The following is a 14,570-nucleotide window of genomic DNA, read 5'->3' on the forward strand; positions in this document are numbered from 1 at the left end:
CAAATTCACATTCTAAGCGTATATTAGTTTGGTTGCTTGAGGACAAGCAACAATTCAAGTTTGGTGTTGTGATGCGTGAGCATCTTTCCTATCTTTTCCTAGTGAATTTGCATCTAAATTGTTAAGTTTAATCAAGAATTAATTATCTTTTAGCCACTACGGATGCTACTTTGAGTCTTGTGCAATTTTATTTATTTTAGGTAGCATTCAGATGGATTTGATGGAGTTTCTGCAGAGAAAGAGAAGAAACCAAGGAGCTGACCAGCGAGGAGCGATGCGTGCGCGTGAAAAATGAAGTTGCTCAGCGATGCGTGCGCGTACCTAATGCATACGCGTGACACGCGAAAAAGACCATCGACGTGTACGCATGACTGACGCGTACGCGTGACATGCGCAACATGCAGAATTCGCAGAAAACGCCGAGGGCGATTTCAGGCCGAGTTTCGACCCAATTTTCGGCCCAGAAACACAGACTAGAGCCAGGGGATAGCAGAGACTCAAGAGAGATTCACACAAGAATGGTTATGCCTACTCCAAGCTACGCGTGGACCCTACAAAGCAAGTGGTCCCCATCCATCAATTGAAGACATGCTGATTGCTTTAATTAATTCTGATTTAAACTTTAATTTTATTATAAAATAGGAAAAGATATTATTTTAGTTTTAGAAGATAGATTTTTAAATTAATTAGGATTAGATATAAAAGGGGATTCCAACAGGGGGATTCCATCCCAACATTATTCCATTCCATTCCAATTTACATTTTTCAGAATCCTTATTTTCCCTTTACCCTGAGCAACTAAACATCCACTGTTAAGGTTAGGAGCTCTGTCTATTGTATGGATTGATTTTATTATTTTTCTGTTTTAATTCATGTTTTGATTTATATTTCTAGAATTGTTTTCGTTCTTTATTTTATGAATTTGGGTGGAACGGAAGTATGACCCTCTTTCTAATTGAGTTCTTGTATAACTTGGAAAAGCTCTTTACTTGAACAACAGCTTGAAAACAAGTTCTCCTAAATTTCTAGTTTATCTGAATTTAACGGGATACGTGACATATAATCCTTTTATATTTGGGTAATTAGGATTTCTGTGGCATATAACTAGGATTGAACTTCACCCCCTAATTGGAATTAATTGACCAAGGAATTGGCTGTTGATGAATTTTAGAGGAGACTAGGAAGGTCTAAGGAATTAGGGTCTAGTCACATATAGTTTGCCATGAATTAAATCTTACATGATTAAAATAATTTAATAAGAAAAGTCAATCCGAAAAATAGATAACTCTTAAGCCTTAACTGTCTCTTCATATTTTATTTCCAACTTATTTACTTGCCTTTCTTTAATATTCTTGCTATTGTTTAATGTCTTTGAATTCTCAACCACTATTTTCTGTTTGCCTAACTAAGTAAATCAATTAACTATTGTTGCTTAATCCTTCAATCCTCGTGGGATCGACCGTCACTCACCTGAGGTATTACTTGGTACGACCCGGTGCACTTGCCGGTTAGTTTGTGGGTTATAAATACCGCACCAATCACCCGTCTCTACGTGGATCTGGACCTGGATAAGACTTTGCATTCCAAATACCTAGTGGATGGAAAAACTATCACATAGAATATGAAGGGCTGTATATGATCTACTTCACATGTAGAAAGTTTGGTCATACTGAAAGATGTGTAGAGAAGGCACAAAGTGCAACAGTCGGAGGTACAAGTAGAGACCAAGATATGGGAAATCAGGCAAACCCGTAGGGGGAGAGCCAAAATGGCACCAGAGACAGGAGGATAGGGAGGCCAAACGATAAGAGTAAAATAGTAATTCAAGGGACTCCAATATTTGGGCCCTGGATGATGGTTAAAAAGTAGAAAATGACAAGGAGACAAGCTAATGGTGAGGGAGGGAACGTAGCTGGAGGTGCTCACTAGGGAGGTCAGAAAGGACAGAAGGAGGTAGTGGAATGAAATCAAGGTACGAGGTTCTCGCTATAGAGGACGTACAGAATCAACCCAACAACAATTGGCTCAGCAATAACGGTAATGTGCAGGCCCCATGCAAGAACAGGTGGAAGTGTAACACCCAAATTATTAGCACCTCATGATCGTACCAAGAGTTCAGGCGTTACTTACCTCTAAACTTTTTTATTATATACTATCTTTATTTAGTATTGAGCCTTCGCGAATACGAACCGAAACTTTAATTTAGAAAAAAAGATGAGACTTTATAGACTTTATTTTCTTATACATAGACTTATTCAAAGAACCTCAATCACAAGTCCTACCCCCTCTAAAAAAACCAAAATAATAAACGACGAGGGGAAAATAAATTTTAACAACTCAACTCGTGAATATAATCTTCTATGCTCCTGTAGCTCCGCACTAAACCTTCGCACCTGTAGCTGAAAGGGGGTGGAAATAGGGGTGAGAACTAGGGAGTTATTAGTAGGGTCGAGGTGTATAGTTATACGCATTTTAATACCATAGCCAACAGCAACATGCAATATAATACATTTAGACTTAACAAATGAAGGACACAGAAATCAGGCAATCATATAGCATACCCACAATCACAAGAAACACACTCACAAACAAATATGCGTAAACAAGTATGATGCATGTCTATCCCTAGTGCAGGTAATGAGCTTATCTGTCGGTTTCGACCCGCTCCCAATGTAACTCAGCAACCTTTGTCTGAGTTTAGTTTTCAGTGCCATAACCTCTGTAATCAACCTCTGTCTTACATGTGCGACTCTCTTGAGCCGATGTATGCAAACATAATCTCTGTAAGCAACCTCGGTCTTACAAGTGAGGCTCTCTCTAGCCAATGTATGTATCGATAACCTCTGTAAGCAACCTCTGTCTTATAGGTGCGACCATCTCCTGGATTGGCCGATTTATCTCTAGAAAGCAAATCTCGGTGAACTCACCACCATATCTCTGCTCGTTTTCAGCAAGTAAATAATCATCTCAGCTCGTTCTCAGTGCCAAACAATATCTCTGTGAGCTTATATCTTTTTATTTTCGTTCTTTCTTTCTTTTCTTTTCTGTTCTCTGCTCTCCTGTGGCAGAGGTTCTTTAGATTCTTTTAATATTTGCTCTCTGCTCTCCTGTGGCAAAGGTTCTTTAATATTTTTCTTCCTTTTTTTTCTTTCCTTTCCTTTTGTTTCTTCTTCTTTTCTTTTTTATCATTCCATAATATAATTTATCTTCGCATTATTCTCTCACCTTTCCCTAAGTATCTTATGAAAAAGAATTATAAAGTACTTTAATTAAGTCTGCATTCTCTAAAACTTTTAAATCACTCTATTTGCCCTTCTCTGACTTATAATAATATTAATAATATCTTTACTAATTAATATTCGTAATAAAATATTAATAATAATTTAAATAGAATAATTTAAATGGTAAACAAATAATATGTATACCTTTTCTTAAAAACCTAGCTTCATAAAACTTTTATTTCTAAATTCTTATTATCTATGTTTTAACTCCAAACTTTTAAATACTTCATTTTTAACTCAAAATTTTTATAAAATTATATTTGAAACTTCAGATATCTTAATATTTATAAAAGTAACCCTGTGCTTTTATAAAATATCCATTTTATTCCTGTACTTTATTTATTATCCAAAATACCCTAAAACGTCTATAATTACAAAACTAACTTCCAATTTTTTTTAAATTACTATTTCAATTTCAAATATAAATTTTATTTTCCTGATTTTAACTTTACCAAAGGACTGAATCTCATTTCTAAAATTCTTCAAGTTTTCAACTTGAGTTTTAAGTCCATTTTTTAAGCTTTACTATTACTGATCTTTCACCACTTTTTATTTAGTCTCTCAGTCATCAAACCTCATCAATGTCAATTAATAATCCTTATTCACAACAGCCCCAAAATCACCAAAATAACCTCAGCTGGACTGTTCTTCATGGCCGAACCACAATTCACAAGCAACAATAATAATTCAACAAAATTTCAACATAAAACTCAACCAAACTCAATAATAATCAATCAAAACAACATTTACTTATAAAATTCACATTCAATTATTATAAAATTACCAAACCTACCTTCGTACGAAATCAAAACAACAGAAGTTCCGGAGAAGCTTTCTGACCAATCGGCTGAAGAAGAAAATGTCTGAAATCATTTGTGCCTCCTAGAAACTCCAATTGGCCAAACTCAAGAGGAAGGAGAGCTGTGTCACCATCAACTTATACCGAACAAAAGCAATGTCAACATGAAGAGGAAGAAGATACGAACACCTTTATCGGATTAGATTTTTTATTGGAATTACAGATCTCAAGAAATCAAGCTTGGAAGCTCTCAAGTTCGATGGAAACTCACATTCTCTCTCTATTATTTTCTTTCTTTTGGTGATGAAAATGGGAAATTAAGGGCTGGTAGTGATGATTATATAGTGAAATAGTGGGCTACGTGTCATTAAGGGGGTTGGGTGTTGCAGTCAAGCTGCTGAGTCAGTGATTCAAGTTATAAATATCTTAAACAGATAATTATGAAAGCTGGATATATTAAAACACAAGTAATAATATATATGAGTTACTAATATAAATGACATTAGCAACATAACAATAAAAGATATACGGTGAAATATTAGCAAAGCTACGTTCACCAAGAAGTACCAATATTTAGTCATATCTGCGAATATCGAACTCGATAATAATATTATTAACTAAACTTTGTTTTCAAATTAAAAATATCAATTACTTAAATTAATATATATATATAATTTTTATTATTTATAAATTAATAAAATTATAGTTTTAATTATGTAAATATTTTATCATAATAAAAATATATATAAGAATCTGAATTTAATTAAACTCAAATAGTTATAAAATTAATTTAATTACTTAAAATAAAATAATTTCTAAAATAAGAAACTCCAATTCATGAAATGAATTATAACTTATTTATATTTATATTTTCAAAATTGTGGATCGTTATAGGAAAGATCTCCCAAATTCGTGTCAAATAGCCATATGAGGAAGGCAAAAGCTTTGAGCATAGCCCAAAATCCAAAACGGACCCAACCCAACGAGGCCCAAATCAAGAGCAACCTGAAGCAACCCAAAATGCTTTTTACCAGGCCACCTCAAGCAAAGCATCCAATCAGGAAAGGGCTATGCACTACCGAGGTAAGAACAATATGACTCCAACTGAAGTGGGAAGGGGCTTTCTCCAACCGCTTCTTAATAATAGTAATCACAACCCCTTCCTTGACAGCTCACCTGTTACTGATGAGATAATGGGCCCAGGAGACACTTTTGTGTTAGAAATACCTATTGGGTTTATACCCCACCTTAAACCACCTGACCTAGAAAGAATGCAATTCTCGGGCTCTGAATTAGATGAGATTATGGCAGAGAAAACTGTTATCGTGATGAACAGAGATAACAGGTTTGTCCCTTTGCGGGAAGATGTAGAGATGGCCTAATTGGGCCTGGTTTATTTTTTTCCTCCTTGGTCCCTTTGGGCTTATACCTCCCTCGTTTCTTGGGTTATAAATATTTTCTGCTGGAACACTAGAGGGGCTGCATGCCCCAACTTCTCCAAGACCTTAAAAGAGTATGTGTTACAATATAAGCCTAGTTTAGTGGCTATACAAGAGACATGTTGTAGTGGTGCTACAGCTTTGGAGTCTATCAAAAGAACTGGTTTCAATAATCATATTATTGTGGATGCGCAAGGTTTTGTGGGGAAATTTGGCTGCTCTGGAACGAAACTAGCCTGCAGGTTAATAAGATCCAAAGGCATGAACAATCGCCCCATGTTAAAGTCGCTAACATCTCTGGCCATTGGGAGCTCACGATTGTGTATGCCAGTCCACATGAAAACAAGCAAAGAGAAGGGAGATGGTTCTTGAAAGACTTAGCGGCATCAATGCAGTAAACTTGGCTCCTCTGTGGAGATTTCAATGAGATTGGAGATGTCTTTAAAAAGAAAAGGGGAGCTCCCCCTGACATGATCCAAATCAGAAGGTTTAGGGATTGGATGGATGATTGCAATCACATAGACATAGGGTTCAAAGGCACCAGATTTATCTAGAAGGGTCCGCTATGGAGTGACGGTTGTCGTATATTTAAGAGGCTTGACAGGGCTTTATGCAATGCAGAGTGGAGACTATGATTTTAGGATGCAGTTGTAGAAACTCTCCCCAGAGTCCACTCAGACCACCATTCCCTGTTGATAAGGTGTGAGAGAAGAAGTGGATGTCCAATAGCCAAACCTTTTCGATTTGAATACATGTGGATGCAACACTGTGACTTCCAGAATTTTCTGAAGCAAAATTGGAAAATGGACAATAGCCTTCCAACTACTATTTAGGACTTCAGAATAAAAATTAAGTAATGGAACCAATTAGTTTTTGGCAACATTTTCAAGTAGAAGAAAACTTTATTAAGTAGATTAAAAGGTGTCCAAAATTCTCCCAGGTACGAAAGATGTGATTTTCTGGACAAACTAGAAGCAGAGCTGAATAAAGAATTGGAACTAATCCTGGACAGAGAGTAAATACTTTGGCTTCAGAAGTCCAGGGAAAACTGGATTGTGGAAGGTGATCGAAATACAAAATACTTTCACACCAGAACTCTCATCAGAAGGTGAAGTAACAGAATTCTCAAGCTCTGAGACGAAAATGGTGCTTGGATACAAGACCAGATTCTTATAAGAGACCACATCTGTAACTATTACAGAAACTTTTTCAGAGAGAATAAAACAAACCGTGACTGTCACATTGCTATGTCTAATTGGTATCCCATGCTGGATGAAGCAAGTATTCAAAAGTTAAGAAATTTTGTGTCTAATGAAGAAATTGAAATGGCTATTTTTCCCATGGGGTCCCTTAAAGCCCCAGGGGATGATGGGGTTTCCTGCGGGATTTTATAAGGAGAACTAGTCTATAGTGGGTGGTAAGCTAAAGGGGTTTGTTGCAAATTGTTGGGCCAATCCCAATGAGATCAGAGCTATGAATAATACCCTCCTGGCTTTGATGCCAAAAGTGGAACATCCAGAATTCATATCCCAGTTTCGGCCAATTGCACTGTGCAATGTCACTTATAATGTGATCAGTAAAATTATTGCTAACAGAATTAAACCCATACTCATGGTTGTATCTCTCCTGCCCAGACCAGTTTTATTCCAGGTCTTCGTATTCAGGAGAACATCATAGTGACTAATGAGATTATTCATCCAATGAGAAGAATCAAATCAAGAAGTGGTTTCGTGGGCATTAAAATCGATCTCGAAAAAGTGTACGACCATATGAGCTAGGATTTCATAGAGCAATATCTTAAGGACTTTTCCCTCCCCCCAAAACTGATAGAGATTATTATGATGTGTGTTAAGTCGGCTAGCTTCCAGGTTCTTTGGAATGGAGAGACAACCAATAAATTCATCTCTTCTTGCAGTATTCGTCAAGGAGACCCACTCTCTTTGTATATTTTTGTTATTTGCATGTATAGACTCTTGCATCTCATTGAGGATTTGGTAGAAATGGGAGACTATAAACCCTTATTTTTTGGCAGTAGAGTCCCAACGATATCCCATTTTATGTTTGCTGACGACCTCATGTTGTTTGCAGAAGCATCAGAATCACAAATGAGAAAGATCATGGGTTGCCTCCAAAGATTCTGTAATACCTCTGGTCAAATTGTAAGTAGCCAAAAAACCTAAATCTACTTCTCCAAGAGAGTTTCCAATTCGACTCAAAGAGACATTGCTTCCTATTTATAATTTACGGAGACAATTGAAATTGGTAGATATTTGGGGGTCTACATCCTTGAAGGACGGAACAAGAAGTGAGCTTATGCTCATATACTTGACAAAGTAAAGACCAAATTACAAGGCTGGAAACAGAAGTGCCTTTCAATGGCGGGAAGAGTGGTTTTGGCTCAGACTGCCATCACTCTGATGGCATATTACCAAATGCAGCATGCTCGCATACTTAAGATGGTGTGTCATGAAATTTAAAAGGCTCAAAGAACCTTTGTGTGGGGATCAAACTAGCAACATAAGAAGGCCCAGCTGATCAATTAGAAAGCTTTATGTATGCCCAAGGAGGCTAGAGGTCTGAGATTTAAGAGCTTAGAAGGTATGAACACTACCTTTCTCTTGAAAATTGGTTGGAAGCTGATCAACAACTCCAACGGTCTGTGGGTTAAGGCCTTCCATAGTAAATATGGTATTTCAAACTCACTTCCTAGTGTGAGAGCTATGGTGGGGGACAGTGACCTTTGGAAAAGCTTGTCACATTTATGACCTGTCATACAAGAAAGCTTGATACACAGGGTGGGTGATGGCACCTCAACCAAGTTCTAGAAGGACGACTGACTCAATATAGGAAGCCAACTTCTGAATTATAAATTTTTCAATGTCAATTGTGAAGGTGAGGATGCGAAAGTTTGTGACTATGTGAATAATGAAGGGGATTGGAAAATTGAGGACCTACAACAGCTCCTGTCGGCTAATTGCATTCAAAGCATATGTGCGCATCCTGTCCCAAAAGTCACCGATCCCCCTTATAAGTTAGCCTAGAATCACTCCAAGGATGGAAGATTCTCTGTAAAATCTGCTTATCAACACAGTATTGGTGTCTCTTCCCAAGACAAGGAAGTTTGAAATGCATTGGAGCTTGGAAGGGACCACAAAGGATGAAGTTGTTCCTGTGGCAAGCTACCCTAACAGAATCATGACAAATAAGAGAAGAAATCAATGGTATGGTATTTCACCTATGTGCTACCATTGTGGGATTAATATTGAAGGCACCCTTCATGTTTTGAGAGATTGTGGAATTGTTAAACCTGTTTGAAAAAAATTCATCAGACAAAATAGCATTACAACCTTCTTCCAGTTGGACTTGGTAGAATGAGTTGAAAAGGGTCTCAGTACCAATTGGGGCTTCTCTAATCATGAAAACTGGATAAACATCTTCTTTATTTTATGCTGGAGATTTTGGAATTGGAAGAACCAGAAAATTTTTTAGCATTCCTACAAAAGACCGTCTGTAGGTCATATCATCATCCAATAATTTGCTTCTGAAGTGGGGAAAGCTATCTCTAAACAGAGTTTGGAGTGTGATCTCAATACCCAGTACGTAACCAATATTAAATGGCACCCCCTCCGGAAGGTTGGGTCAAAGTCAATATGGACGGAGCAGCCAAGAACAATCTTGATAAAGTTGGGTGTGGTGGCTTAATTCGAAATAATGATGGTGAATGGGTGATGGGTTTCACTAAAAATTTAGGGGCGTGTTCTGCTTATATGGCAGAATTATGGGGATTTGTTTAGGACTGGAAATGGCGTGGATCCTGGGTTTTAGAAGGGTGATGAAGGTGGAGCTTAACTCACAAGCGTTCATCAGTAGTGTTACTCAAAACAAAGACTCCATTGACGCTGGATCGATGCTCTATTGCAGAATTAAAGAGCTCATGGGGAGAAATTGGATGGTCCATATGGTTCATAACTTCATATCTATAGGGAGACTAATGTATATGCCAATTGATTAGCTAATTACAGCCTTCAGCAAAATTGTAATACTCACTACTGGAATACTCTCCTAGCAGGAATTCATTTCTTGTTATTTGTTGATGAATCTGGGATGCCGCATCCTAGAAGTGTAGCTGCTATTTAGTTTTGGGTCCTTGGCAATGGCTCCTCTGTTCACCCAAAAAAAAAAAGAGAATTGGTTTAGTAAAAATTTTTGCATTGAGAAGTGGTGAATTTTTTCAGAGTTAGCTTATTCTGGTTGAAATTAAAAATTTTAATATAATCTCATGTAATAATAAATATCTAAAACGGTCCTTATTAATTATTAACAAATTTTTACTATTTGACTATTTTTTGTTAAATTTAATTTTGATTTATTATAGTGTAAAATATTTCTACATATGTATCTAATTATATAATATCATATCAGTAAAAAATAATTACCTTTCATATCAACTATATGAATGATTATCCAAAAATATAAATGTAATTATACAATTATATAAAATACTTTACACGGTTAATGTATTAAAATTAACTCTTTTTCATTAATCAAGTCCTTATATATTTCCTCGCTCTAACCTATAGAAACTACAATGCACATATATCTCTATTATACACATCAGGTATAAACTTTTATCAATAAATTATTTTGTATATTTTTATATCTTTTCTTTTTGTATTTTATCCATGAATTTTTGAATTTTTTGTCTATTATTCTCTCTGTTTTTGAAGAATTATAGCATTGGAACCTTATTTACTCCTCCATAATAATAAATCTCATGTGCTTCTTTTGTAATTGAGAAATTATTCGATTTTTATGATTTTTCTTACAAGTGATGTTAATTAATTTGTTAATATATAATTTTATAATATATGATGTTTTTTATGTGTTCTTGTTTTGAATTACTTTATTATTTTTTATCCTTATAATATATTTGATTTCTGTAGTGTCATTGGCCTAATAGAGTAGATTAGTAGAATATTGTTTTATGTTTGTTAATCTTATTAAATGATAATAGTACTTTATGAAGTCCATTAGTTAATACTTAATAGCACATAACTTTATAAAAAGATTGGGTTATGTTACGTGTACATTAAAATTAGTCGCCAAAATTAGCTATCAGTATAAAATATATATTAAAATATAAATATATATTAAAAATAAATTAAACCACACATGTATTTATACACAAATACATTAGTGGTTGATTTTAGTGACTGATTTTAGTTTATAAATAACATTTCTCAAAAAAATTAAGTAACTCTGTTATGCTTATAATTTGTAAACTGGACAAAAATTAAAATAGGTTTTGTGGTATTATTGATGCCTCATACATATACTTTCTCCTCTTTTTAGATCAATAATGAAAAATTCGATCTTTTTAATTAAACCATAAATATAAAACTAATAAACAAGTGCATAATACACATAGAATTAAATTATTCCTCAAATATAATGTAATAAGTTGAATTGAATTTTTTTTATTGTGTTCTTCTATCATTTATATTCCATAAGAAGTCAATATAGTCATTTTTTTTTCACTTTATCTATCTATAGTCTTTAATTATTGTCTTTAATTCCCACTTTCTTCTAGACTTTATTAACTTTCTCCTTTAAATTCTATATTTATGTTCTAGAATACATGTTTTATGTTGTTTGTCTTGTTTCTTTAAAATCTCAACTCCCAATTAGTATTCATATTTTCATGTTTTAGAATACATGTTTTACAGTATATTTATTATCAACCATCATTTTTACATCTTCTTCTTTTACTCCTACCTCTTCAAGAATAAATTGCAAGAATATTTACAATTCAACCAATAATACATTTTTCATTGGCTCATCATTCACCAAATCGTCCATATAACAGTATTTTCTCTAATATAAAATATATTTGTATTCGATTTATACAAACTACAATTTCACTATATTCATTTTCTGTCTTTTTCAAATTGCATCTCACTCCTATGTACATCACTTCTCACTTTTTTTTTGCCTCATACCATTAGTTTACTATTATTTTTAATTTTTCTGCTCATTTTTTCATAAGACAGTTTTATTCTAAAAAATTTTACTATTTCTATAATTTCAAACAGTCCACAAAATACCTTCTCTTATATTGGCTACATCGTCCTTTAATTATTTCTTAAAACAGAATTTAAATCAATAATCAGTAATATTAATAAAGAGAAAGTTTTGAAAGCTAGTATTGCACAATCAATATTACAATCAATACTAGTACGAGAGAAAAAAAACTCTTAAGAATAATAACATTCGAAATTTCAATTAAAAAATATCTAAAATACAAACTTTAAGAAAAGTTCGTCTTTAGTAGATTTTATACTGCACTTATTTGTTAACATGATAAAATATTAATTAAAATCAATTATTATAGTATTAATTTCTTAACATTACTCTTATATAAATTATAATAATATAAATTTTTAAAAAGAATAAATTTATAATTTTATATTTACTCCACCACATGTCAACTGAATTTCATGTTTCTTTGTTAAAACCTTTTTTAATATTTTTTCATATATAATGGCATAATGCAAATTTTTGTTTTTTTGTTTGGCCCATCTCCCCTCATTTTATGCATTTGTATATGAGATGATAGTAAAAAAAAAATTAATTGTTAAATTCGTCTTTAAATGATACTTTAATTTCTATTTTATTTTGAAAAAATAAATTAATCAAAATAGTCTGAAGATTATTAATGATCTAAAAAAGTGGTTAAATTTATGGTTTTTTTAAATTTGTATATTTTAATTTTAAATTGGATTTAAAATTGAACTGCTGTTGATAATATAGAAGACAATTTTATTTTGTCTCTTCACAATTGACTAGGAATAGAGCAAATTTATTACTTTTGGATACTTTGAATTACTGTAACTTCAATGAGATAAATTAAACAAGAGACAATTTCATTTTATCTCATATCGAATGTAAAACAGAAACAGAATAGATAATAGAAAAAATGACACAGCCATATATCTTGGTTCAACCACCATGTGCAATATGACCTACATCCAGTCTCCAGTACAACAGTGGTAGAATTTCCAATATCTTTCACAAAGATTACAATCACCGATTCCCTAAGATTTTATCCAATCCTATCCAAAATAAACCGAACTTCTACCTAAGCTTGATTTGGTTAGGTTCACTTTCTAGACTTTCAACCACTAAGTACTTACCCAACTTAGCAAGGAAATCCTCTCAAAATCATGAATACAAAAGAAATACATACAAAAGAGATTGAAACAATTTTATAACTTTTCTCCATGAATACTCTCTTTACCTTTTCTCTCAATGGCTTTTACTGATTCCTCACTTAATGCCTTTTGTCCATTGATAAAAAACAAAGATAAAAACTGAAGAATAGAAAATTCAATAGAAAACCATGAAGGAGAAGAAGGTTAAGCTCGAAAACTATGAAGACCCCAAACAATATGCTTACTCTCCTTACTTCAATTTCTAGCTGTTTACACTTTTAAATAAGAGTAAAGCTTCCAAAATTTGAACTTAGTTGAACACCTTTGACTTTGTTCTTCTTTCCTAAAATTCAGAGCAGAAACACAGAGAAGAAATGGGATAGCAGCAATGATTAAAGTGGCTTGAATCTTTACCTAGTTGTTTCTCTTCCTTCCTTTTTTTTACTTCAACAATCTGAACCATTGATCCATTATTTGGACCCAAGTTTTGTTTTTTACCTTCGATTTACAGTAGAGATGCACAATCTCTATTTTTTCATCTTACTTGAATGGTGCATGCAAGAGAAAGGCAGCTTCAACAAGCTATAATGGTAGGACAAAGATGAAAATGCCATTCTAATTTTTCGTCTGATTCGACCTTTGATTTAATTTTTATTTTTGGCACTAGCATCTGACTTTTCTTCCTCTTTTCTCTCTGTTGTTTGGATTTGTTGATTACCTTTTTCATTTTGATGGAACCCTAAACTAAGCTTCTCTTTCTTTGCTTACTTTTAAAAATTTTTCAACTTTGATATAAGGTTATTCACATGGGTAACAATCAGAAGAGAGAAGTGAGTGTTTGGTTGGAGTTTAGGCACAATGGTAACAGACTAGAGAGAAAAGTGAGTATTGGTTTTTGTAATTGGACCTGTTTTTGGTTTTCTGCACAAAACACACACATCACAAACAATTTTTGAACTTTCAACCCAAAACTATAATGTTAGTCATCATCAAATTATTATTGTTGTTTTTCTCAAACTCAACATAGTCCCCTAAAGATAATAGAGTTAGTCGTGTTAGTCTTTCTATCATCTTTATAGCTAATGTGATTAATGTTTATTGATGTGGGCCATTAAGTGATAATGTGGCACACCTCACTAATAACTTATTGATACTAACCAAATAAGTTGATTAAATTAACTCAAATCAATTTCCAAATCCTAGAGTCCTAATCTCAATCTCAACCATAAATAACTTTTTTTTTCTAGTTAGATGATATTATAATTAGAAAAAAGATAAATTTGCTTTGTTACCAGCACTTGTTGTTCACCATCACATTGAATAACCTCTCAGTCTTACAAACCTTCTTATTTCTCACCGAGCACTCAACAACAATGTTTTAAGTGAGGGAGTCAAGGAAAATACCCTGAAACGCCATTTGATCCAAAGAAAAAAGTATGACCAATCTCATTGTTATTACTAACTAAGCCAATGATAGCATTGTGCATTACTAAGCTAGGCACTACCGAGCCACTCTCAAACATGACATCCTACATAACGATAATGTTTTGCTTGATGATAATATCAAAAGTATTAGTAAAGAATTTCAAACTTGGAAAGTAGTCATCGTCTTTCTTAACCTTTAAGAACTTGACAGCCTCATTGATCTACAATGCACGAACCAATGTTACTAAGAAAGCCTCTTAGATAGTCATGTTATAGTTATTTCAACCAACTCTAATCACCATCTTCTCAAATGTGCTATTGGCCTTGGTGGCATTTCTTTTCTTTTTTTAGTCGTCCAGCAAAATGACAAAAATAGTTCAGTTTGGCGCAGTCTTGCCTTTGATCTTTGATCTTG

The sequence above is a fragment of the Arachis ipaensis genome, chromosome B1 (genome assembly GCF_059453495.1).
Source record: "Arachis ipaensis isolate K30076 ecotype BB chromosome B1, ASM5945349v1, whole genome shotgun sequence".
Classification (NCBI taxonomy): domain Eukaryota; kingdom Viridiplantae; phylum Streptophyta; class Magnoliopsida; order Fabales; family Fabaceae; genus Arachis; species Arachis ipaensis.